Below are 25996 nucleotides of genomic sequence, written 5' to 3'. Positions count from 1 at the left end.
CCTTTCAGTGTCTCGCAAGTGTTGAGTTTCACAAATAGCTGCACATCTGTTCCAAGAGTCCCCTGGGTGTACACAGCTTTTGGTCTTATGTGACCCAGAGGTTGAAAAGGGGTAATTTCGGGACCTTCGTAATACACACGGACACCACTCAGTTACGCCATCTGACCTGATGTTGGGGGGAAAAAGATCAGTTATAGTACCTAAAAGCCTATTACAAATTCTGTATGTGACTCATGGAACTTGCATTGGTGTCTCTCCCAATGTACTGAACGCTAAAATGGTGTGAGTATTATAGCCTAATTAACATTATTTTGCGATACATAAACAAGATTGAAATTTCACAGGAGGACTCATTCACCCTTTTTCCAAATAAATACTTTCTACATTTACCTATTCAGTCATCTCACACACTCATGAGGTCTTTGTCTTATTAGTTCTGGACTCCTTACCTAGTCTAATAGTTTGGTGCCCTGTTGTGTGGCCATCAAACATGTGGTGGACCTCTGACTGCAATCTCTCACCGGACTTCTGAAAGAGAACCCAGGACATGCCATTGTTGGTGCGAGTCTAACCTTTGATACAGTCTGGTTGGGCATAGATGGAGTCACGGGGCTGTGTTCACAACACCCAGTGCAGGTGGTGAATGATGCCTTTATGCAAGAGCACCCCCCAACAGCTTTCTCAGCTGATGGTATCCACAATTCCTAATCAAGATACCGATAATAGCCAAACATGTGCCGCGGAGAGCACTGTCCTCCTCTTCATTTTAAAATTGCGTGCAGCTGAAAAACATGCACCAATATCTTTCATCACAATATTTCAGCAAATGTTCTGTATTATGTTTAATAACTCTGCTGCCTATTTCAGCAAAGGCCTACTTGCAAGTGCTGCGGATTATCAGATTCAAAGATGTATTCTTTGAATTCAAGAAACAAGCCCGTGAGAAAAAGTACTATAATGCAAGTCACAACGCTCTTAGAGATAGCTATCCCCCTCGCTGTCCTCCAGCTGAACTACCATTGCTTAGCAGTGGTCTTGAGACGCTTTATGGGAATTTATTAGGCATAACTCAGATAATAAATAAAATAATTGGATGGCAGAAGTAGAGAGATGCATTCTCAGTTTTGTCAGTTAACCTGCTTTGTCTGTCAGCAAATAGAAGATGCATGAAAAGATGATCAGCCCGTACACGTACACAAAGCGATAGGCATAGAGGAGGCAGGAAGTGGGTGCAGTCACTAAAACAGACAGAAAATTAATTAGCAGTGCTTTCAGAAACGGACATTCAAAGCATGGATCTGGGCTACAGCCACTGTTTGTAACTTTGAAATGCGTCATCCGATCAGGCAGATTAGAACGACTGGAAAAACCTAAGGTACTATTCCTGACTGCCGCAGCAGGTGCTCTGCCCCCTGAGCAACCTTAGTGTGACCCGCAGGGTACCCCACAGAGATTCCAGGTCCTTTAATCACCTGAATGCTCTTCCCGGGACTGAACCCTCTGTCCAGCAGGATGCCTCACAGAGCTCTACTGTGAGTTAATTAATCCCATATCTCATGCAGACTGTGGCCTGCAGCGCTTCGTAACAGGTGCTTTAATCCCCTGATCTATCTTACTTTCATTGGAACTAATGAACCACAGGTTAATACAGATTAGTGAAGGAGGTGCATTGATCTCTGATGTTTATTCAGGAAACTGTGATCTGCAGGTAGGGAGATGCCCTGCGTTAACCTATTCAACTATCATACTGCGGAAATAACTGGTAACCTGTGGGTTACATCTGGAGCTCTGCAGCAAGTGCACTAAATCCCTGGGCCTTCATACTAGGTTTGAACCTGCGACCTTATGGTTACATGGCTATCTCTGCAGCAGGCGCATTAACACATATACACATTTCTGCAGCAGGTACATTAATCCACTTAGTTCGCTGCTATGGAACCATAACATGATCAGCATGCATGCATTGCCATTTCAAAAGAAATAAGCACATAATGAAACTAGGGTTGCCACCTTTCCAAATACCGGATATTTATTGTTTTAATAGTCTGCAAAGGCCCGGACATGAAGGAAAATCATATGTATTAATTTGTAGCATAACTTTTCTCCCTTTGTTTATTTGATAACGAAAAAAAGAGAGGAATTTTGTTGCAGCATTTTCATAGTGCTTACTAACCCAATGTATGTCACTGAAGTACTTACCTACATGGAGAGCAAGCTATGGCATGTGTGGGGTGGAAGTGTTTTCTTAGGTTTGTGATCCTGTGTGGGAAGTGGTACCATGTCTTGACTGATGAACACCAAGGTGCGGTTATCATGTAATGGGATGTAGCACGGTGGATGATGAGGTGTGAGACAGCCTTAAAGTCAATGACGCTGGGCTTGGGGGGTCTCTCAGAAAACTTGCAAGTTGCTTAGCCTTTAGTAGCTCCCTATGATTTTCACTGATCAGAAGTAGCTCCCACTACAGAAAAGGTTGGAGACCCCTGATCTAAACAATTTGTCATTTTCTACATCTTTTGTCTAGAATTATCCAACTCCTTTGTCATCAAAGAGTCTACACTGACTCTCCTCTATTTCTATATCATTCCTCTTCTCTTGATTCCTCTTCTATCTATCACGTACTTAATTTCCTAAAACATAGCAACCAAGCAAATCAAACAAATAGAAATGATATTATAGGCCTCAATATAGTGCCTGAAATTGCACCCCCTAGGTTGCTAACCCAACCCCCTACAGCAGACAAATCCCTTTTAAATTGCCTCCCAGGCACTAGTAGCTTCCAGTTCCTTCAAATCTTGTTTCAGACCATGACGTTTTTCACAAATCCTCATATCTCTTCGCTTTCATCAGGAATGTAGGTACAACACTGTAGAACTTTCAACATCTTACATGCTCCACCTTCCTTTGCGAGCAAAATATCTCATGCACAGAGATCGTGCAATACCATGGGCCTAATAGCAATTATTTTGGTACCAATAGCTAACAATATACACCATAAGAACCTGATTATGCTAACCTTTGTAACCTAATGAGGCTGACCTGTTCAACAAGGGAAGAACAGAAATCAGCTTTTTTAATGGCAAAAACAGGGGTTAAAAGGCATTCCAGAAAGTAATGCATCTGAAAATCAGGTAGAGCATGCACTTCTTGCATGCTTGACACCATGTATAACATACATGTTGGGAAAACATGACCTGCATATTACAAATTAACCATTTCAATGATCACAAACATTGTGGAGAATCCGGAGGATTGCCCACTTACCCAGTTAGGGTAACGTGTATGCGTCCTTGAGGGCGCCTAGAGAGGCATACTGTATTTTAGGTGGATAGTGCAAAAAAATGAAATGTCAAAAAATGTATTATGGGACAAGAGGACGGTATGTGGACCGGCCTCATAATTAGTCAGTGGTCTAAGTGATGGGGGAGGTACTAACATCATGCTGGCAACATTCGCACTTTGAACTATTCCATCTCCAGTACCTCAGGAGTGAGGACTGTGGGAGGTTGTCTGCTTAAGATGGGTCATGTCATTAATCACTTGCCGGTGTGTGCCGAAGCTCAGGGCAGAAGTCATGCACTAGCGAGATTGCCTAGAACTGATAACACCATTGGGTAGTGCTGAATGAGTTGGAAATGGTGTACACTATTTTGGAGTGTAGGATTCAGCTCCTGTCGGGTGGTGGTAGTTAAGATCATAATCCGCATACAGGGTAATATTTTAGTAAGTAGGGAGGTGTAATACCCCCATGGATGTAGTATATTCAAAAAGAGGGGGAGGGTATATAAGGGTAATTAAAGATAATTACCCATCTCTCAGCAGTTCATCATCTGGAAGGCCTAAATGGAGAAATGTGTCAGATTTATTAGATGCACAATCTACGCTGCAGTTTGTGACTGAGTCATTGTAATTCAAGGGAACAGGTTCCTTTGCTCCCTCTGTTAAGGTGTTCTGCAAGTACCCTGATGTAAGATCAGTGGTACTGAGATACTGGGCAGCCCCTAAATGATCAATCAGCTCATCAGCCCAGGGAATGGGGTGAGCACTAGTCTTGGTTAGAGAATTTAGACCAGTGTAATACACACAGAACATCAGTTTAGGTGGGATGCCCTCTGGGGCACCTTTTGGTACCAGAACCACAGGACTGGACCAGGAGCTTCTGAAGGCATCTATCACCCCAACTCAAGCATTTTGGACACTTCAGCCTTAATTCTGGACCTCACCTTATCTGACAACTTGTTAGACTTATTCTTAACACGGGGTTGCCCCCTGTGTCCACATCATGTGTACACAGGTGGGTAGTCTCAGGGATAAGGGAGAACAAAAAAAGAGTATTGCCCCAACATTTGGTGGCAGTCTCTCTGTTGTTGAGGAGTTAGAGTGAGGGAAAGGTTTACTCCTTCCACAGACCTATCCTTCTCCTTGGAGTCCAAGAGTTCAGGCAGAGGTTAACTCTCCTCTTCCTTTTCTCCATCTGTTGCCAGCAGCATGGTGAGCTCAGACCTCCCAAACTGAGCTTTGAGGCTATATACATGTAGCACCCTCCGGTTGCCTATGGTTCTTGAGGTTAAGCAGATATGTGGCTGTACACTTTCTTTTACTCACCTCATGGGGCCCATTCCAGTGATCCTGGAGGGCCTTAGGCTCTACCAGCTCCATCACCCACACTTTCTGACCAGGTTGAAACTCTACAGTGGGAGAATTGTTTTCATACCACTTCTTCATGACTTCCTGGCTTGCTTCAGTATTACTGAACACTTGCTTCCATAACTTAGCCATCTGGCCTCTGAACGCTACCATGTCGTTCACTACATCATGGGATACCTTCCTGGGAGCTTGCACCTACCATTCTTTCACCAGACTCAGATGTATTCTAACTGAGTGCCCATACAACGGTTTAAAGGGGATGAAACCCACTCTTCTCTGTGGCACTTCTCTGTAAGTTGACAACAGGCATGGTAAGAGGATACCCACTTGCCTCAGGAGGGCCTCTAATCATGCCTTTCAGGGTCTTGTTGAACCTCTCAACAAGCCCATTGGGTTGTGAATGGTAAGGGGATAAGAACTGGTATGTTACCCCACACTCCTTCCAAATTGACTAATATAAGCAGACATGATGTTTGTACCCCTGTCAGATAAATCGTCCTTGGGGAAACCCACTCAGGTACAAATTCCCATCATGGCCTTTGCCACTGCAGGTACAGTAGTAGTCCTCAGAGGAGAACATGCTCCTTCAAAAACAAGTTGTACAACCCTTCATAATCATTAACTTTGCAGCCGCTCACCCAGCTCTTCAGTGCCTCACCAGCAAAATCCAGAAGATTCACCAATGTTTGTGTAGAGAGTTTGTGACTAGCCCTGAACTGTTGCCTGTACTTCTCAGGTGTCATCCCAAACTTCCTGACTACAAATGGTTTTCATGGCAGTGTAGTTTGTCTGGTTCCCCACCTCTAGTGGAAGGAGTGTACCCCCCCACCATGGGCATATGCAGCCAAAGACCACCTCCACAGAGCTCCTCTGGGACCCTGTGCACTTTTAAAGCCACTTCATAGCCTGACAACCATTTCTCTAAGTCAGCCCCCACAATGTAACTAGGCACCATGTATTTTGGGATATGGAATCTGAACTCAGGTGCAAACACTGCAGGTATACTGCCACCAATTATTGCAGTTGCTGGACCCCACTTGGCGGGCCCTAATATCCAGCGCTCAGAGACAGCTCATGGGCCATCTTCTTTTCCTCCATGGTTAGCCTCTTCACCTCTAGAGCTTGCATCTTCTCATGCTTAGCAAGGGCAAGGGTCTGCGCCTTGCCCTTCTCCATTTTGGCAAGCTCTAGTCCTAGTTAACTCTGCTCCCTCCTGTCCGCCCAGCTCCTCTGAGGACAAGCTCATTGAAAACACACTGTTGCCTGCTCTAGAGTGAACTACCAGTCCGAGGAGGAAATTGCAACCCCTCTGTAGGCTTCATGTCAAGACCCTCTGTTGGGTCCCGCTCTGATCCTTACTCATCCACTTCTCCTTCTGGGTAGGCCTCTGCCTGTGCTCTCAAGGCTTTCTGAAGCTCTGCCTTGTTGGCACTTCCCTCATAGAGCACCCCTTTCTCCAGGCAGAACCACTTGAGCTGAGCCACTCTGTATGCTTCCAGGTTAGCCAGTTAGAATCCATCTTAAACCAGATAGGACAACAGACATTGCAGAGAAAAATGGGTTTTGGGCAAAAGGACTCTGGAAAAATCAAAAGATGTCAGAGCATGGAGAATTAAAAAAAAACTCGAATTGGTCTCAGTGTAGAGCTATAGTGAACAATGACTTACTATATGGTATTGCACAAACACAAGTTCTGCCTTCACCGCTGATCACCAATGTTAGAAATGGGATTCCTGGTTGGCTAAGGTATGCACCCAGGTAGGAACCACCACTCTAATCAGAGCAAGCTAGATACATCATAAAACAGCCTTTGCTCATCCTCTGGAAGCTTGGCACAGAACAGTCAGGCTTATCTAAACATGCAATGTGTAAAGTATTTGAGCAACACACACACAGTAACACCACAAAAAGTTTCCACATTAAAATTAGAGAATATTAATCTGAGCAAATAAAAAATATCCCCGGGCAGAGATGTAGGAGTGCCATTCAGCAGAGTGCCACGGAGTTGTAAAAAAACTCAATGGAACTGTACTCTACGCCTCCCCCTCCCTAAAAAAAAAATTACAATAAAAAAGAAAAAACGCTTATCTCTGCTGTGGTGTCTCTGGGCTGCCCTCCTCGCTGTGGTCTCTCTCGCCATCTCCTTGTCCACATACGTCTTGTAATCATCTCAATTTTTTATCAAAAGGTAATAGTTGCAGTGCTTCAGGGGGAAAAAAAACCTTCAAATGATCGAAAGATTCCTGATGAACATTAGACCACAAGAATTTCACCCCTTTTTAAGTAGTTCTCTCAAAGGTAGGGATACGTGTGAAACCGCATCTGCAAACCTGGAATAAAATTCATACAAACCCAAATATAAGTGTAGTTGATCTTTATCTTTAGGTGTGGCTAAACTCTCAATGACCTACATGGGGCTAGGTGTAGGAGAAATCATCTTAGCAGATAATATGTGACCCAGATATTCCACCTCCTGTGTAATAAACGTGCATTTCTCCATTTGTAAAGTCAACCATTTGTTTTTTAGAATCTACAATACGCCTAACAACCAAGAGTTATGCACGGAAAAGGAATAAGCAAACATTAAAATATCATCTCCAAATGCCATAACCCCTTGGACAGAGTAAACATGAGTTTTTGAGAAATGTGTTGGAATGGGTGAATATGCTGTCAATGATTACCGTGATGTGTACACAGCTGACAGTGGCACTACCAGTAAATGCAAAATCAATGTATGCCACCAGTACCCATCAATGCAAAGTCAATGTGTGTCATAACCTAAAACTGTACAGTGGTGCCAACACCAGCAATCACGATATCAATGTATGTCATAATCCATGCTCAAATTACAATAATGTTGCTGGTAAAAACAATGTTGATGTACATTAGGACTTTAGCAAACTTAACCGTTTTAATAACAGTCACAACAATGTCAATCTTTGCTATGTCAACGGTATGCACAATGTTGAGGATGTTGATTGAAATTATACCAGTGATAGCCATATTATTTTCAGGATTTCCAATGAACTTGTCACATTGCTGTGGGATTTGCCCAAGGTGACCTCCCTGTCGACCCCGAGTCACAGATATGTGGTTAGACAAGCCCTGCGACTCACACCCATGCCTATCGAATACCAGGTCACAGGTGGGGACTCTCTTAACCTAAAGACAACATGCACACAGGGAAAACCCTGATCGATCCCACTGATAGATAGTTGCACCATCAACAGGCCCAGTGAAATTAGCCCCAATAAAAAACGTTTGGCCAAGGGCATGCCACATGTAGTTAGAAACACTCAACCAATCAGGACACAACATGGACATTAGTTGTAGTGATCACATGCTCCTTATGCGGACATCTGAACTCATGCTAACTTGCCCACACTATCTCTTCCTGAGGTCATCTGGTCCTTATCGGATGCACTCATATGTTGATTTATGACTCGGGTGCTTTATTGATGTAGAAAATTGCTTTATTGTACCTTTTAAACTGTATATAACAGAGGAATAGCTGCCAAAACTTTGCACACCGAAAGACTTTGAGCAGATGTACTTTGTCGAGGCTCTCCCGATTACAGCATTTAATTAGACTAACTTGTTCCTATTTTGCCAGACGCCTCTTGTCTTTTCATTTATTTAAGGTAAACTCATGTTCGAGCAACCAAATGACACAGCTGAGGCTAGTCCAAAGGGCATACGTACATACCTGTACATTCCAGTATAACCAACCAAAAGAAACCAGCCTCAGACTCAAAGGCCACACCTCACACAAAGTTCCAATCAATTCTGGCCCATGCACTTCTTTACTGGCACCGTTAAGTGCAAGTGCCCAGCAGAAATTGAATCGAATCATAAGTGAAATGATGTACCCTAGAAATATGGTATCCACAAATTCTCAGTTTTGGTTCAAGATTTCTTCCTTTAATTCATACTCATAAAAGCATTTTTCCATACATAATAACATCCAGCCAATGTCAGGTCTCAATTGTATTCACAATCTTTATACTCCCAGTGCAGAGATATTTTTAAGTGTCAGTCCAAGAAATTCATAAATTAAATCGGGTGAGTGTTATGATCAGATGACCGTCATGGTCATGAATAGGGTCCATCAATTGGGCATATTCATCCTGTCCTATAAAGTAGTGTATATGGTCCAGGTGGCGGGGCAGTGCAGCTCTTCTCCCACTTTTTATATAACCTGGCACAGAGGAGGTGGTGGTCCCCGAGACCGGGGGTGGGGGGTCATCCCGCTTTAAAACTTTATTTTAGCCCTGGGTAGGTGGTGGACCCCAGGGCTTCAAACAACCCCAGAAGGAGGGTTCCACATAGCCCCCTCCATTTTAAAAATAAAGCCCCCGGGAGGTGGTGATCCCCGGGGCACAAGAGAGCCACAGGAGGGGGACTGTTTGCGCACTCCTTCTTTTCTTCAACAAGGAGGGAATGAAGAAGGGAAGAAAGAAAACAGAAGGAATGAAAATAAACTAAGAAAAGAGCGAAGGCAAAAGAGAGGGAATGCAAGAAAGAAAGCAAGAAACAAATGGAAATAAAAAGCCAGGGTTGGCAAGACTGATAGAGCAGACTGAATAGCTTATATTCAGAGATCATTTGAGCTGTTGTTAGCAGTCAGATAAACAAGGCCCCTAAAAAAGGAATTTGGGAGGAGATGGAATCTGAAAAAACTTGAATGTGCTCTGTGCTCACATGAAAAAGCTTCCTGCTATCACATCAAGCTCTAAACACAAAGACAACACTAAAGTAATTATAAAGTAAAAACACTGGCACTGAAGAAAACTACCTTGTAGGCCGTTGTGCTCATTGTGAAGGAGTAAAACACAGTCACTCAAAGTGAAGTTAACCAGTGGCTTATGTAAGCTGACCCATTGCCCCAGGCTGAATGCTTTAGTAGGCAAAAACAAAATACGAATGACACGCCAAAAGGCTAATAGATGAAGAGAGGTGTCTCAGAGATCCTTTAAGTAGTATAATCGAAAAAAGGCACTGCTTTTGGGCTTCAGTATTAATTTTCTTACTTCAAACAGTGGAAGAACATATAATATCAGGCACCGAAGAAAATATCGGGGACAGTATTAGAAAGAATATACATTCATATGAGTAAGTCTTTTTGTGAGTATGTGCTTCTTTTTCTTCAATATCATAAAATGGTGACTTGAAGTATACATTTTAATTTCCTGCTTTTTACATGTTTGATACAGAAAATTGTCTGACTATATCCAGCCTCTTTATGTACTTGGGGTCCAATTTATCAATGCTTTGTGTTGCCCTTGTGCCATGGAAGTTGACACAAAATCTAGATTTAGATTTACCAAGCCACGCTAGGCTACCCTCAGTGACTTGGTAAATCCGGTGTATTGCAAGGCAGGGCAAATCACTGCCTTGCATCACACTGCATGGTGGGGGTCTTACATGGGTGGAGAGTGGATAGTCAGTCCCACGCATTCACCCATGAATTCTAATGCGTTCCCAGATTAACCAATACTGGTAGACCTGGGAAATTTAGAATTGTATGCCTTCCCACCAAGGACTCAACAGGAGAAATATTTTTATTTCTCCTCGTTGTTTCTTCTTTCTAGGTGTGTTGCATTCTGCAGCACACTTAAAAAGAGTGAATGAATATGGTTTTTGTGCAGAGAGGTGTCCGTTACTGCACAAATACAAACCTGCTTGCTGTGCTGCTTGAAAGTTTGATAAGTGGGCTCCTTGGTTCACAGTGGAACATAAACCACACAAACAAAAACCTTGAAGCACCTTAAATAGTTGGTGCAATTGCAGAAGAGAGTGAAATTCATGTTTTTACCTCTGAAACTGTCATGAACATTTACAAGACAAGGCATTAAGTTTGGTGCTTTCATCTGTCCTTTAAAACGTTCACTCTCTTCCTGTTTCAGTAGTTTCAGATAACATGTTCCCACAGGGAGTTTATTTGGAGAGACTACTGTAAACAGTTTTAGAACTATATGTGTTTGAAAACAATTCTATTAGTACTTACAACAATTGAAATTTTACTTTTTCAACTTCAATATTGAAGCACTTCAATGATGTTTGTCGAATGGAGACTTACACAAGGAGCGAGAATCATTATCCTTCCAAAGCAGATACACATGAGACATAAATATTTAACAGCAATAGGGACGCTACAGGCTTTGTGGTTGTAAAGAATGAGCAATGGGTGCTTATTTTAAAAATCCCATCTGCTGCAGGAACATTCTGGCAATCCCAGGAAGAGAAATTTGATGTTCACATTCTTTAACCTTCACTGTAGGATATGTCTATATCCCAAATGCATACAATCAACAAAACACTGTTCTTGAGAAGCTGGTACCTTTGGGCCTGGGCAAGACATGGGCGGTAGACATATGTCATGGTTGCCACATGCACAGTGAGCATTCGTGAGCAAGTCGAGTCAGTTCTGAGGTTATCACAAGTTCCAAAGCACAGCCTGCACGTTCTGGGGAGTATGCAAGGCCAGTCTATGGATTACACTGTTGCCATTGCTTGTGTAGCTGCTAAACATTTTTTTTAATCATATATTGTGTCTGGAAAGTTGTTTGGATCAGGGGAGTGGCTTCAGGAGGGGTGTTTAGGGTGTTACACGCCACTAATAAATGTATTTTCTGATGACTAGTTGGGTACAGGTGCTCTGTCATGTATGATGAGGTGTCTGTCGAATTTAACTTGGGATTTTTGCATGAGCACACTGACAAAAACACACACACTCTCACATCTCCATTTTGAAAGTCCTCAAAAGAGAATGTTTTTTTGCACAGAAGTTTGTGTTTTTCTTACTTGGTACTGCTACCAATCCGTGTTCTTTTCCCTTTCCATTGTCCCTTAAGGCCATCTCAAGCGCCCTCCTTGCTGTATAATGTATTTTAACATTATATGCCTTCCTAAATGTTGGGAACTATGAAGTTCACACCTCCCCAATCTTACTAAGCTACGCCCCTGGCTTTCATCCAACAGTCGCTATAAAGAATATGCAGAGGAGTTACGCTGAATTTTCAATGCCAGTCACTAGATATATATTCATAATGTAATTTATGATGCCAAATGAAATCCACTACCCCTTTACATAATTGGACAATATAACATGTGATGTTATTAGTGGCATTATACATGAGGTTATGAGCAATGCAGTGAGGATTTGTATATCATGCCTCCAGTGGTTAATTTGTGAAACAATACGTGCTGTGGCCTAAAGCTCTACTTAGAAGCCCATAGCCTGTGTTAACGAATATCTAGAGCTACCGAATACTTCTGACCCATGTCTCTTTCATCCACCACCAAGCACTCTCCACCTCTTTATTTCCCTCTTATGAGTTCTTTTTCAATCCTGCTTTCTCCCATTTTCACTGGTTTCCCCTTTCTCTTCCTCGTGCTTTCCTTACTTCATGTCTTTCTCTCTCTTGTACTGAGTTATACACTGATTTTGAAAAATATGCGCTGTCTCCAAAAATGAGTGCCTCTGGGCCCCACCTACAGCCCAGTTCCAATTAAGCACCGCATAGATCTACACAACTTGTGAATTTCAGTACTATTTTGCAATTTAGATCATAACAATCATTTTCCTTTCATATGAAGACGTTAAGAGGAACTATGATGTAATCAAGTATGCCTCAAGTGCTGTAAGGTGTTAGGACATGACTGTGTACATGGTGGGGATTATGAGTTATTGTTGCACTGCTTACCATGAAGGTGAAATCAATATTGTTATGCTTTGTAAGAATAACATCACTGCAAATGTGGCTTTTAGAAGGATTTTGTTTAACTAGTGTTATTTTCCAATGAGTAAAGTATTTATTTCTTAGAATATCCAGGGAAAAATATTGTGAATCAAAAATATCATGGCATAAAAATCGAGAACAAAATATTGTGAAGGTAGAATATGTAGGAAAGTATAGATGTACTATTCTTAAAACCACAGCTATGTACCTTGAAGATATAGCTATTCACGCTAAACATATATTTTAGTATTTGATATTTAGGTCACAATAATTCTCAATGATGATGTTCTGCCCAAAATAGTCTGGAAGAAAACCGTAAAAGCAAACAAGTACTCCCACTAGTACTGTTTTGCTCACTTAATTTTGAGGGGTTTCTTCTGTAATATTTTGGTGAATATGAAAAAGTATATTCTTTAGATTTTTAATCTTTCCAGCACATGAAATTCTGCAATCTATTTGCTCTATCACCTGGTCATAATGTCCACACAACATCTTCTGTTATTTTACCAGTGGGCAGAGAAGGGTATATAGTCACAACTGAAATCTAGTACTCTGCTCTCCGGTGACTACAGGTCAGGGTTCTAGGTTTCTTCTGAGGGCTATGTACCAGGGTTTGTCTTAAAGCTGAAAGCATCACCTGCAGCCTATTCACAAAGGTAAACTTACACATGATTAAATCTACACATGTATTTTGAGTAACTTTACTACTTTTGACTATTCATCATTAACTAGTGTAATGTTACTCCAAAGTTTAGACATGTTCTGAGGAGTCAGTAATACCATCATATGTGACCATAAATTTAGAACTAGCAGTGACTTCATGACCGTATTTGATGTTCAACACACTTTTTCAAAAATCTATGAAATCGTTGGGTATATGTACAAGAACTGGCACATCGCTGCATTGCCCCAGCAATGTGCCTAAAAAATTACAGCAACGGTACAACAAATTCCTACACCATGGATGCGTCCTATATACAATACAGCGAACCATGGCGTAAGGAGGTAGCCAGCGTCGTAAAAACTGATGCTGTTTTGTGTGCCGTGTCATAAAGAAATTTGGCGCTAATGCTGCAAAAGTGAAGTTGGACTGATTAGTGTCCAGAAAATAGATGCTAGCTGCCCTAGCGGGACGTTTGCTCGTCTAGCAAAATGTTTTTTTTTTTAAAACGTCACTACGGGAAAAGAAATGGCACACTTACCTGAAAGCAGCCATGGAGGAAACAGCAGAGAGCAGTGTCCAAGCCAACAACCCCAGCAGCCCCAGTACCAGCCAGGATGTCCTGAAAGAGTCCTAGGGGAAGAAGAAGAAAAAAAAGAGCAAATTTAGTGTGGATGAGAATGAGATCCTGATCAATGAGGTGATGGAGCACCAACAACAGCTCTTCATCAACTCCCAAGTATAATTAGGGAGGAAAAAGGCCATATGGCAGACCATTTCAAACAAGGTCAACAGCGTTGCAGAAGTAAAGACAAAGGAGAAACTGGCAAACAACCTCAAGGCAGCCATGCATAACGGAGGTGGAAGGCCAGCGCCCCAATTGCAGCTGGTTCCCTTAGAGGAGCAGGTGTCATCTGTCATCTCAAAGGAGTCTGTGGCAGGAGTTGCAGGACAGGATAGTGTTGGCAATGATGAACCACAATAGCAACAATGTATGTTGAAACAAGGGCCAATGTGGGTAACTAGGTCATGTCATGCAGTGAAGGCAGCTATGTCCCAGCACTCTGCGGCAGTGTCTGCACGCCAAATTGTAGTATGCTGGTTCATCTATCGTTAAATATAACATAAGTTGAAGGCTCAGGACCAGTTAAACGCTGCACAGCTCAGTTCAGCTCTGTTATCTTTATCCCTTACATTTGTGAAGTGCAGTACCAGTCCACCTTCCCCTTTCTCTGCATATTGGCACTTGCAGTTGAATCTACAACATCAGTCACTAGAACTACAAGTTCCAGAAAACAAAGGAAAAAACATGTGGGCATATTTACAAGATAATGATGCAGCACAGCGCAACAAGCCATCTTGCTGTGCCAAGCTGTGTCATGAGTCAGCTTGGCGCAGCGAAACAGCTTGCACCACCGTGCTGCACCAAATCTTTGTAAATATGCCCCTCTGTTTCACCTATGTCACACCCATGCACACTAATCTAGCCTACAAATTCATGGCATGGAATGGGTTTGTCAGAGGAGAAAAAACCCACCTGAGGGGTGGGGATTTGTGGGCCAAGGGAAGTATATACACATGGGGAAATTTCAAGAGCCACATCTTAAGTAGCCTAGATTAAACTACATTACACACAGTTGTCCTGGCATGCAGGGTCAGGGCACATAGGTTTTAGCTGCCATGTAGGGTCCATCAGAACTCCTCTCATCTACTAAATCTGACTGGGTGTGGAGGTTAATGCAAGTGATGTACACCAGAGTAAGACTGGGCGGTAAATTCCGTTCCGCGTGCAGAATTTGCGTAATTTTGCATTCCGCGGAGAACGCGGAATTGCCAAAAAGTCCGTGATCCATGGCATCGCAGAATTTTTGCTTGTTTGTGCTTTCAAAATGCGTCTTCACGAGATATTTCCCCCCGAGCACGCAAACGGCGTTCACGAACAGGAAAAAAGCATCGCGAACGGACGGAACATGCAATTCCACGTGTTTGCGGAACTCTGCGTGCTCGCGGAGATTTTTTACCACTTCGCGGAGCTTTGCATAGCGCGGCTATGAACATTTCGCCCAACCCTACACCAGAGGACCATGTGTCTCAAAAAGATAATGGTGTGTGGTCCTGGTGGACTTCTGCTAGTGCAGTGCATAGTAGGTGCTTGCTGTGCAACTCAAACTGCCACTCTGTCTTAATGGGAAGACACTGCATAGCAAGGAGGTGACATGTGTACTGCAAGGTACCCTCACGAACACGCATTCACTACTGTGTTTGACTGTGTCACACTTGTGTTGCAGCTGCTTAGGGATGACAGAAAACAGCCCATTGTGGTACTACATTCTATCTGTCATGTGGACCCGAGTGAAGATGTAGTATGTGCCAGGAGGGAATATGGTCCAAAATTGTCTGACTGTGCCACATGTATAAGTCACAGGATGTTACACAGGGGACTGTCAAGGTAATGGGAGAACTACTTAGCCACAACAAAGGACAAAAGTTCAGGAAGGTCAGAGGCTGAGGTGGATGGGCCCAGTTGTCTTAGAAAAGTGGGTTGGTACATATCACCATTCCCAGCACTACTACCATGGGGGGTGCTGCCTGACCCCCCATGGTAATTCAAGATCAATTGTGCTGCCGTATTCTGAATTACTTGGGGTTTGGCAAATTGAGTCTGTCCCACTTCTGCCAACAGGGCATTGCCATAGTCCAGACGACTAATGACCATTGCCTGGACTAAAGTTCTGCGATGGGAGGTAGGCAGATAGAGAAAAAAAATTCTGAGAAGCCTTAAACCATAGTAGCATGAGCTTGATATCGCCGCAACATGATCTTTCATGGTCAGGGCCTGATCCAATTTTAGGCCTAGATTTTTTACTGACTGTTTAGGGGTAGGGGCCCAATAACAGCCTGCCACGACAGACAATTGGATATCATCACGCATAATGTAGGTGTTGTAGCCACATAAGAGTCAATGTATGATCTGGGTTCCATCACTGTGTGTCAGTAAGTTAGCTGGCAGAACCAAATTAGGACCAGCCAGAGGGGGCATGTGCACATACAAGTGCATGGGTCTGATTAAAATGATGTGTGACACCCTGCTGATAACCAACTCCTGTCATTATGAAATTGGGTGAATGTCAGTGAGCGTAATCTAACTAGTATGACAGGGCTAATCCCCCAAGAGTAGGTTTTTACGCATCAATGAGGAACTGAAAGTGATAAATATGGAATCTTGATTGTCAACTGGATTACTCATGTCAACATCTAACAGAAATCACCAATGGCATTTCCCCATCAAATTGCAGAGGATGAACCCTCGTCTCCTGGCAAGCAGGCTATTCTGGACTTCAGCGATGATGCAGATGACAACCTGCAAACCCTCGATCAGGACACCATCCAAGAAATCCTGGACTCCAGCGTAACACCATCCCTAGACATGGGGAGGGTCAACAGTGTCTTGGAGGTTCTCAACATGAACAGTCTACCAACCAACAGACACCACCTGCCAGCCCACACAGAGCCCCGAGCTCTGAGGACCCACAAATAATTTTCCAACATACTGCCTTAGGAGTCTTGCTGGAGATGGTAGACCAGGTGCAAGCAAGGACGGAGACCCTGTGAGCCGCATAAGTATGTTATGTTATGTTAAGTGGTTTTTATTGAGCGCTCAACTCACCCTGGGGCATCTAGGCGCTAATTAGGAGAATGTACTGAGGGTAAAAAGATCCTGATAGCAAGAGAAGTGTCCTGTTAAAACAAAAACGCTTTCCGCTGTTTCCTGAAAATGCTTAGCGTTGGAATTTTACGCACGGCTAGAGGGAGCTCATTCCAATAACTTGGCGCTAGATATGAAAAGGCTCTACCTCCGGTGCGGGTAAGGCGAATTCTGGGAACCTGGAGAAGATCCAGAGTGCTGGATCTAAGTTTTCTACCAGGGGAGTACTTTAATCGTTTTTTTCGCAAATAGAGAGGGCCTCTTTCATTCAATGCATTATGTGTGAGACAGCAGATCTTAAAGACGGATCTGTTCTTTATTGTTAACCAATGCAATTCCCTCAGCAGAGGGGCTGAAGCCGATCCTGCCGGGCAATTCAAGATCAATTGTGCTGCCGTATTCTGAATTACTTGGGGTTTGGCAAATTGAGTCTGTCCCACTTCTGCCAACAGGGCATTGCCATAGTCCAGACGACTAATGACCATTGCCTGGACTAAAGTTCTGCGATGGGAGGTAGGCAGATAGAGAAAAAAAATTCTGAGAAGCCTTAAACCATAGTAGCATGAGCTTGATATCGCCGCAACATGATCTTTCATGGTCAGGGCCTGATCCAATTTTAGGCCTAGATTTTTTACTGACTGTTTAGGGGTAGGGGCCCAATTCGGCAGGCCACCAATCATCCGACCAACTATTGAAGGCTTTCCCCATCAACATAACCTCCGTCTTTTCCGGGTTAAGCTGGAGACAATTTCTTGTCATCCAGTCGAAGATGGCAAGCATTCCGGAGGCAAAACGGATTTTGACGAGCTCTGGGTTAGGTCCGATGGTAAACATAAGCTGAGTATCATCAGCATATGAAATGATCTCAAAACCCAGATGCTCGACAATTCGTGCCAGCGGGGCCATGTGTATATTAAAAAGGGTGGGACTTAAACAGGAGCCCTGGGGTACTCTCCTGTCAAGCAGCATTTTTCCTGAGGAGTACGGACCCAGCATGATAGTTTGGGTTCTTTCGGACATGAAGTGTTCAAGCTATTTAAGGGCTGTCCCATTTATACCACAATCCAGGAATCTCTCCGACAGCTTAGAGTATGAAATAGAATCAAAAGCCGCGGAGAGGTCTAGGAGGATCAAGATAACTGACCCTCCCGCGTCGACAGTTAATCTAAGCGCGTCAGTTACCGCCAAAACAGTGGTTTCTGTACTAAAACCTGGATGGAAACCAGATTGCGAGGGATCCAGAATATGATTATCCTCCAGATAAGAGCTTAACTGTCGATTAATGATACTTTCCAGGATTTTTCCCAGCAGTGGTAACAGGGAGATGGGGCGATAGTTACCAAGAATTAAGGGGTCCGCCGTAGTTTTTTTTAATATTGGGCGAACAATCGCCTCTTTCCAAGTAGCCGGAATGGTACCAGTAAGGATAGAGTGATTAAACATGTCTTGGATTGCCGGGGCACAGCTAGAGGCTAAAGACGCCATGATTTTGGGTGGATATATATCTAATGGTGACCCAGATTTAGCCCCCGCAAGGCCTTTTATGACCTCCTCTATTGTGGCTTGTTCAAAGCTGTTTAGGGAGCTAGCTACTATCTTATTTTGCTCCTCGGATTTTCGTGAAGATGCCAATTCAAAAGTAGTAGGCAAAGAAAAATGTGCGTACATTTTTAATATCTTCTCACGAAGATAGATTGCCAAGGAATTACATAACTCCTGAGATTCCAGTGGCATCTGTCTGCAGACTTTAGGGGAAACAAAATCCCGTACAATGCCAAACAAAGTTTTCTGGGAATTACTTGCATTATCACTATGACTAAGGATAAATTGCCGTCTAGCGGCTTTTAGATTCAGATGATATTTAGACAGTGACTTCCTATAAAGCCCTCTGTTTTCATCAGTCTTACTAGTGCGCCATCTTCTTTCCAGTCGCCTACAACTGGCCCTTTACAATTTCAGTTCCAATGAGTACCAAGGAGTGGAGGATCTTCATTGTAAGGGGTTCACTTGTTTTTTTGGTATGACCACATCAAAGGCCAATTCTAAGGCGGTGTTATAAGTCTCCAATTGTTTGGAAACTTCCATAGTTTTTGGTGTCTGATCAAGGGAGAATACCTAATTAAATGCCACTATATTGAGGTTACGCCAGATCCTCCGCTGATCATGATCTTGTCTAATAGGCCGTTTAGAACTATTTTGGTCTATTTGCTGTATATGGATCGTGATCATATAATGGTCTATCCATAGAAGGGGATCTGGGGGATCGCATCGTATCTGGTCTGTGTTGGAAAAGACCAGATCTAATAGATTTCCTGCACTATGGGTAGAGCCTTCGACTCTTTGGGTAAGTCCCATGAGTTCGAGGGAGGTAAATAGTTTGTTTACTTCAGGATCGGCCACATTTTCCCCATGGAAATTGAAGTCTCCGAGCAAAAGAAATGTATTTGCAGCCAGTACATGTAGTGCGAGATGTTCCACCAAACGATCTGCAAATTTCGTTTTAAGTCCTGGGGGCCGATATACTAGGGCTCCGTACCAGGTGTCAGAAGGGGACACGGAAACTTTGAAGACCCCTAATTCTAAGCAATCATTGCTAATCGTAAAGACCCATTTCACATCTAGATCATTTTTAAAAACAATGGCAATCCCTCCTCCTTTTTTGTTTTCCCTATCCAAATGGATACATTTATAGCTCTCTGGTATTGCCAGAGTGATCATGGCGTGATTTGTGGGGGATAACCATGTTTAAGTGAAGAAACACAAGGCGGGATCATGTGTAACCATCAAGTCCCATATTTCAAAGGGATGTTTAGCTAAGGATCTGACATTACACAAGATATTTTTATGAGACATGGCTACTGGTTCTACCATACTGCCCCAAGATGAGGAGGCTCCTGCAGATACTGCCATTTGAAAATGACAATAATTGCAGGTGGCAGGCCCCTCCAGCTTGGACGGGAGTTTCTGAGTGCAGTTCAAATAAGGACACTTATTTACTTGTGCACGTGTTTTAATTTGAAACAAGGAATCAGCAGAATAGTATACAGTGGGTAAATGGTGCATTTTTACCTTGAAAGCAGCAGCATTTCTGGCCTCTGGTCTCGTTTAGGCAAGGACGGGCGCAGACGGGCTTGCCTTTGGCACGCCTTTGGCAGACGCGTCTGCATACTCTCTAATATAGCCAAGGGCGCCAAACACCAGTGCACTAATGCAAATGCTCCCCCAAGATGTCCGCCAGCTCCAGGGATGGGGCAAGTGCATGCCTGCCCTCCCCAACCCAACACCTGAGCATCTCAGAGATGTACTTAGTAGTCTGTTGTCTGTCGGTTGGAGTTTGGACCAAGTTGACCACTGTGCATTCTGTGAGGCAAAGACACCAACTACTTGCTAAAGGGACATATGTTGTTTGGAGTCAGGGACAATGCTATACAGTGAGTATCGGTTGACTAGCAAGTGGTTAATCAAGGTTGCAAGGTTGTAAGCATGCAGTCAATGTTAATGGTGAATCAAGTCACACTACAGGTGTAGGGTCTGCCCATGGATACTAACAAGCAAACAACTTTGGGCTGACAAGTAAACTCTGCAAGTGTAAGTGTGTACGGCGCAGCCATCAGTGTGTGTCAAAAAACCTTTAATGTAAGAGAATGTTTTGACCACACTATTCCTCCAATGCATTTTGCAAGGCACATCAACACAGAGAAACTGTATGTGAATACAAGTTGCACTTTGCGCCCATTTCTATCATGATTGCTACGTACACTGCTCAGCAATGTCTGTAGATAGATTATGTAATGCCATGGCAAACCTGACAGCTTCCTGTCCATAGGTAAATCACCTACTCACATATGTTGCCAAAGACTTCTAGCAAAGACAAATGCATGTACATAACATTACATGAGCAGACATGCTAGCTCCCACACAGTAAATAATGATGTAGACCTGTATGTAGCAAACAATGACATTGAATTTCAACAGAAACTTTTAAATTACTATAGCAACCTAACCTACACTAATTAATGAATCTAATCTAACCTACACTACTTATCCTACATACTAACCTAAACTACCTTACCTTAACAAAGCTTACTCTACACATATCGCACAACGTGATACACATCATCCCCTCCACCCCTCTTAATATACGTCTTCACACATGGACAACAGAAACTACACCTAAACATCAACTAATTACACAACAATCATATATCTTTTATTATTTTAAATGAGCATTTTTTTAAAAACTCAAATATAACACATTAACCCCTACCCCAAAAAACGCAAAGTACCTCTAAAATTGTAACCGCCCCTACCAAACTACTACCCCTACACTATAACAACACTAACTAACCTAAATTAAGCTATAAAAACATTACAACAACAACAATCGATGTACAGGGGCAAGGGCAGAAAGGCTCCCTGTGGCTCATTGGAGACTTCGGTCTCACCACTGCCTGCTTTATTTCCTGTAGAAGGGTTATGACAAGGTCCATCTTGTGCTCCAGCACCACCTCTCTCAACATAAGGTCCGAAAGGTCCTTTCTTATGTCCTGGTCAAAGGAGCTAGCCCCTCCTGTGGGCTGAGGTTTGGGGACTGCAGGTTTTGTGGGCTTGCTGATGGAGGTGCTGGGTACCAGTCCCTTGGAGGTACCTTTGCCTGCCTGAACATCTTTGCGTTTGCTTGGCCTGTCCAAGCTTGGTGATCCCTCAGGGAAGAAATGCCATTTCTCAGCTGCTTGCTCCTTCACATAATGCTTCCCCATAGCTTTGTGAGCCTTTGCTACTCGGCGTATTTGGAGGTAACGGTCCTTTCAAATTTTGTGCTGCCTCAACTGTTCTGGGGTAATGTTGTCTGTTTAAGCAAAAAAGAAAACTGTCAGTCAAAGGGTGACTAGGAATAGGTATAAACACCATAAAACAACAATATTTTTGAAGCATCAAATGTAGCAGTCCCTACGGCCTAAAATTATCTTGCAGCTTAGAGTGAGCAAGCACATGCCTATTATCTATCATCTCAGATTTAGTAAAGCCAAAGTACAAAGGCATGGCAAATGTTGCACAATGCAATTGCACCACCTTAGCACATCCAGATATGACCACGTCAGTACATAGTATGCTTAGGAACAATGCTGTTTTGTACCTATGGTACACATGTCATCTTTACAGAACATTAGTGATTCTTCTGCATCCTGCTATGCCTTTATGCCATTGGAATTTGTCACAGTAAGATGTGCAATGTCTGCAAAGTACATGTATTGTCTCACAATGTAGTGTACCTGATATGGCAAGGGCTAGGTAAAAGATACAGTTCCAGTCCAGCAAGTGTAAAATAGGTTTATTCTGTGACACAGCAAAGTGCGACCAAACAGGTCAAGCTACAGCACAAAACCAGGCTCTCAACGTTCCACAAAAGTTTTCTTGTAGAACACTGGGACAACATGGAAATAAACACAGCACGTGCATATAAGTATTTATAAATATATCAGGATGCAACACACATTGCTAACTATACTAAACACTCGGCAGGTATTAGATGTAACAATGGAGGCTGGATAAGTAACTCACATCACTGAAGTACTGGGAATTTTAAGCCCAGCGGTGCAGGGGAGCACACCCTATGACTTCGGGTTCTTCCTGTTTCAGACCTACAGAAACACAGAGTCTTCTGGGTGAAGTCAGAGATCAGTTTATTGGCTGCAGACCAATTACAGGTATCCAAGAAGTACAACAGCGTGTATGTTCTTAGGAGACTGCTTAAAATTACAGAAACGGGCTTCTCCTTAAATACAAAATATCCTGCTTCAGGCACACATTCCTTGTTTTATGATATGGCCATATACATGTATACATTACAAAACGAAAAGGCAGAGTCATGATGACCATCCCACATTCCAGTTAAGCCAGCCCACAATTATTTACCCAGCGAGGCTCAGATCCCACATCAGATATCAACAGGCCCCAATAAACACGAGTATCTCCTGTTTGGAAAACAAGCCATAAAGCAGGAACAGTCAGGTGTGAAAGAGATTAGCTGGAGGATCGTGTGGGATGAAAAGGCTTTATGGTGTGTCAAACCCTGATGCTAATCACAGGTGGCCATAGGACGGGGAGCTCGTGGGACCGGACTGACCTGGGGCAGCGGAGCCAAGCTGCCCAGGTCACTGAGAAGTCAAAGGAAGGCACATGTGTTCTAAAGGCCCGTATTTGCTTCATGATATGTAGCCTATGTGAGGGCAACCATAAGATGGCCACCGCTCTAAGATGGAACCCACGTAGTGATGTATAATATCGTATACATAGTGCATTCATAGCTAAAACGTTACACAAAGCACTTGTACATACCGCATTGACCATTCGCGGTTCGCTAATACCGGAATAGACAGGGGTAGGGCCCTGTCTCCGACGCGGTCCCAAATTGCAAAGTACGACATAGGCAATAACTATGCTCACATCAATCCGAGTCCAGGTCAATATTCACGAAGTCATGGAGATGTTGCTGTAGCATCATCCTATTACTTAGCTCGTCCCTCGATACAGGTTTCCTTACACATAATGTAGCACAGAGGCCACATATCGCAGGAGCACACTGTATGCACAGACAGAACAGGAAAAGGATGGCTAAGATCATTCCAGTGACCATCAGAACTTTCCAACCCCAGACAGATATCAGTTCCCAGAACCACCCCACCAGTGACCAATCTCCTTTATCCACGTGTATGGACTCAGATATTTTATGTAGTTTGGAGATGGCTTGATAAACTGTTGGAGCGTTGTCTGGTATGAAAATGCAACAACTAGATTGGATAACCTTACATACCCCACCGCGGTCTGCAAGTATAACGTCTAGAACCATGCGGTTCTGCAAAGTCATGAGGCGATCCGCTTGGAGCTCAGCTGTTAAATTACCAAGGGCACCAGCCGTAACATTAACGGTGGATTCAACCACACGAGTCAGTTGTCTCAGGTTCCTACTATTGACCATAGGTCCCCAAAACGGCAGGAAACCCAAAAAGAAATCTCCCGCTTCCTGACCAGCAGTATCCTTCTTACTAATCACACCTCTCACAACTCTGGTCGTGTGATAGTCAGAGGCAGCAGTAAATGTTGGCGGTAGCAGATTTGCAATATAACAGGTGCCCGAGAAATCAGGGGGCAACCATGTATATGCTCGGTCATTGCAGACAAAATATGTACCCTTGGCAGCCAAAAACGCTGGGGAAAACTGTGACGAAAAGGTGTACGTTTCAGTACAGTCACTTCTCCCCAGTTGAGCTCTTGGATTCTGACCATTACCTTGTAAACAGAACCGACCTATGTGGGGTACGACCCAAATTGGGGATGAGATTTTTCGCTGTCTTTCACCCAGACTAATACTATACCCCGTCGCGTTCCACCCTACATAAGCTCTCAACTCTTCTTTGGGAATAGATGAGTATGCATCGATATCTCTGCTCATATCGGCAACTCCTTTCATTAAAGCTTTATTATTGGTGCTAGGTCTGATGGAACTCGGTTGTCGCGGGGAGTACGCATCTAGAGCAAAGAGAAACATGGTCTGGAATGCCCATGACAACCCATTGTAACTAAACGGCAGCACTAGATAAGGAATACCCTTATTAATGGTATGTGGCATTAAACCACACACCCAACAATTGGTTGTATTCATAACTAGTTGGTGCTGGTGCAGGAGCTGAATAAACGAGTTGTTTACAAACTCTGATCGTCTAGCTTGTTCATGTTCAGGCAGAGGGTGGAAAGAGTGTGAGGAGACAGTAGGAGGAGGTATAGGCTGTACAGTGGGTGCAATGGGCTCTTGAGAGGAGAAGAATACAAATCCTACAGTAAACACTACCATACTACATAATATAAACAAACATAAAAATACAAAACGTTTGCTCTTCATTATTTTACATATTTTTGCTTTAAAGTCCATTTCCTCATCGAGTCTCTCCATCTTGAAAAACTCCATCCTCTAATCGTGCCGCTCGCGGCGGGTGAGTATCTTCTGCTAAGGAGTACGCCTGTCAGTCCAGGGAACGCCCTAGACCAACCAGAACCGTTGACCTAACGTCTTCGGCCTGTACCCCAAAGTCTTGGCACCGCGACCCTGCGGCTGAACCCGGATGGTGGTTCGAAAAACAAAAATCAAGAAAGTCCTTCAGATGGGAGAGCTATGGTATCAAAAACAAAAAGGTAAGGAAAAATAATATTTATTTGTCCATAGGCCTTGGTCTTAGATTGTAGTGGAAACAGCCAGGTACTGTCTGATCTTGAAACAAGAGTTCAGGCTCTGTGGTGTCCAATCGAATTGACGGTGGCACAGCTTCTTGCAAAATATCGTCACTCTGTTGTGCTGAAGTTGTGCCTTTTATGCGTGCATCACTGAACGGCACAAAACGAGGTACAGTGTCTGTTTCAGAGTCAGCGATACCCTCCTGGACCCACTGGTCATACGGCAGAGGCAAAGGGATCCTCTTTATGTGGGCGCCGTGGATCCAGTTCTTTTCCCCCTTTACTCGAACAGCTGATCTTGTAGACAGAAGTACGAGATGAGGGCCAATCCAACGGGGCTCACCGTTGCTTTTGCGCTGGAAATTCTTCACCAGAACCCACGTGCCAGGGTCGATAGGGTGTCCTGGAGCCTCAGAGGCCTGGGGAAGAGTATCATGCACCTGTTGGTGTAAAACACGCAATTTAGCTGTCAATTCATATAAATAATCAAGCAGTACTGGATGTTCGATTTCGCTGAATTTCGTCGGTCTTGGCACACCCCATACATTGGCCGAGCGGCCAAAAATTGTTTCATATGGGCTAAGTCCCACTCGTGAGTGTACAGTCATTCTGGTGGACAGGAGTGCTAGAGGGAGAGCGTCAGGCCATTTAAGACCGGAGCTCGCCTGGATTTTGGCCAGCTTAAGTTTTAGAGCGCCATTGTAGCGCTCTACTAATCCAGCTGATTGGGGGTGATTTGCAGCGTGGAACTTCTGCTTGATCCATAATCCCTCACACACATTCTTCATCACTTGACCCACAAATTCACTCCCATTATCACTCCACACCATTCTTGGCATTCCAAACCTAGGGAAAAATTCCTTCACGAGGGCTTTGGCTGTGGATAGTGCAGTGTTGTCTTTTAGGGGATACGCCTCTATCCATTTTGAAAAAGCGCAGACAACCACCAACACATATTTCAGGTTGTTGCACCTTTCCATGTGGATAAAATCTAGCTGCAAAACTTCAAAT

This window comes from Triturus cristatus, chromosome 5_1 (genome assembly GCF_964204655.1).
Source record: "Triturus cristatus chromosome 5_1, aTriCri1.1, whole genome shotgun sequence".
NCBI lineage: Eukaryota > Metazoa > Chordata > Amphibia > Caudata > Salamandridae > Triturus > Triturus cristatus.
Note: the sequence above shows the minus strand (reverse complement) of the source record.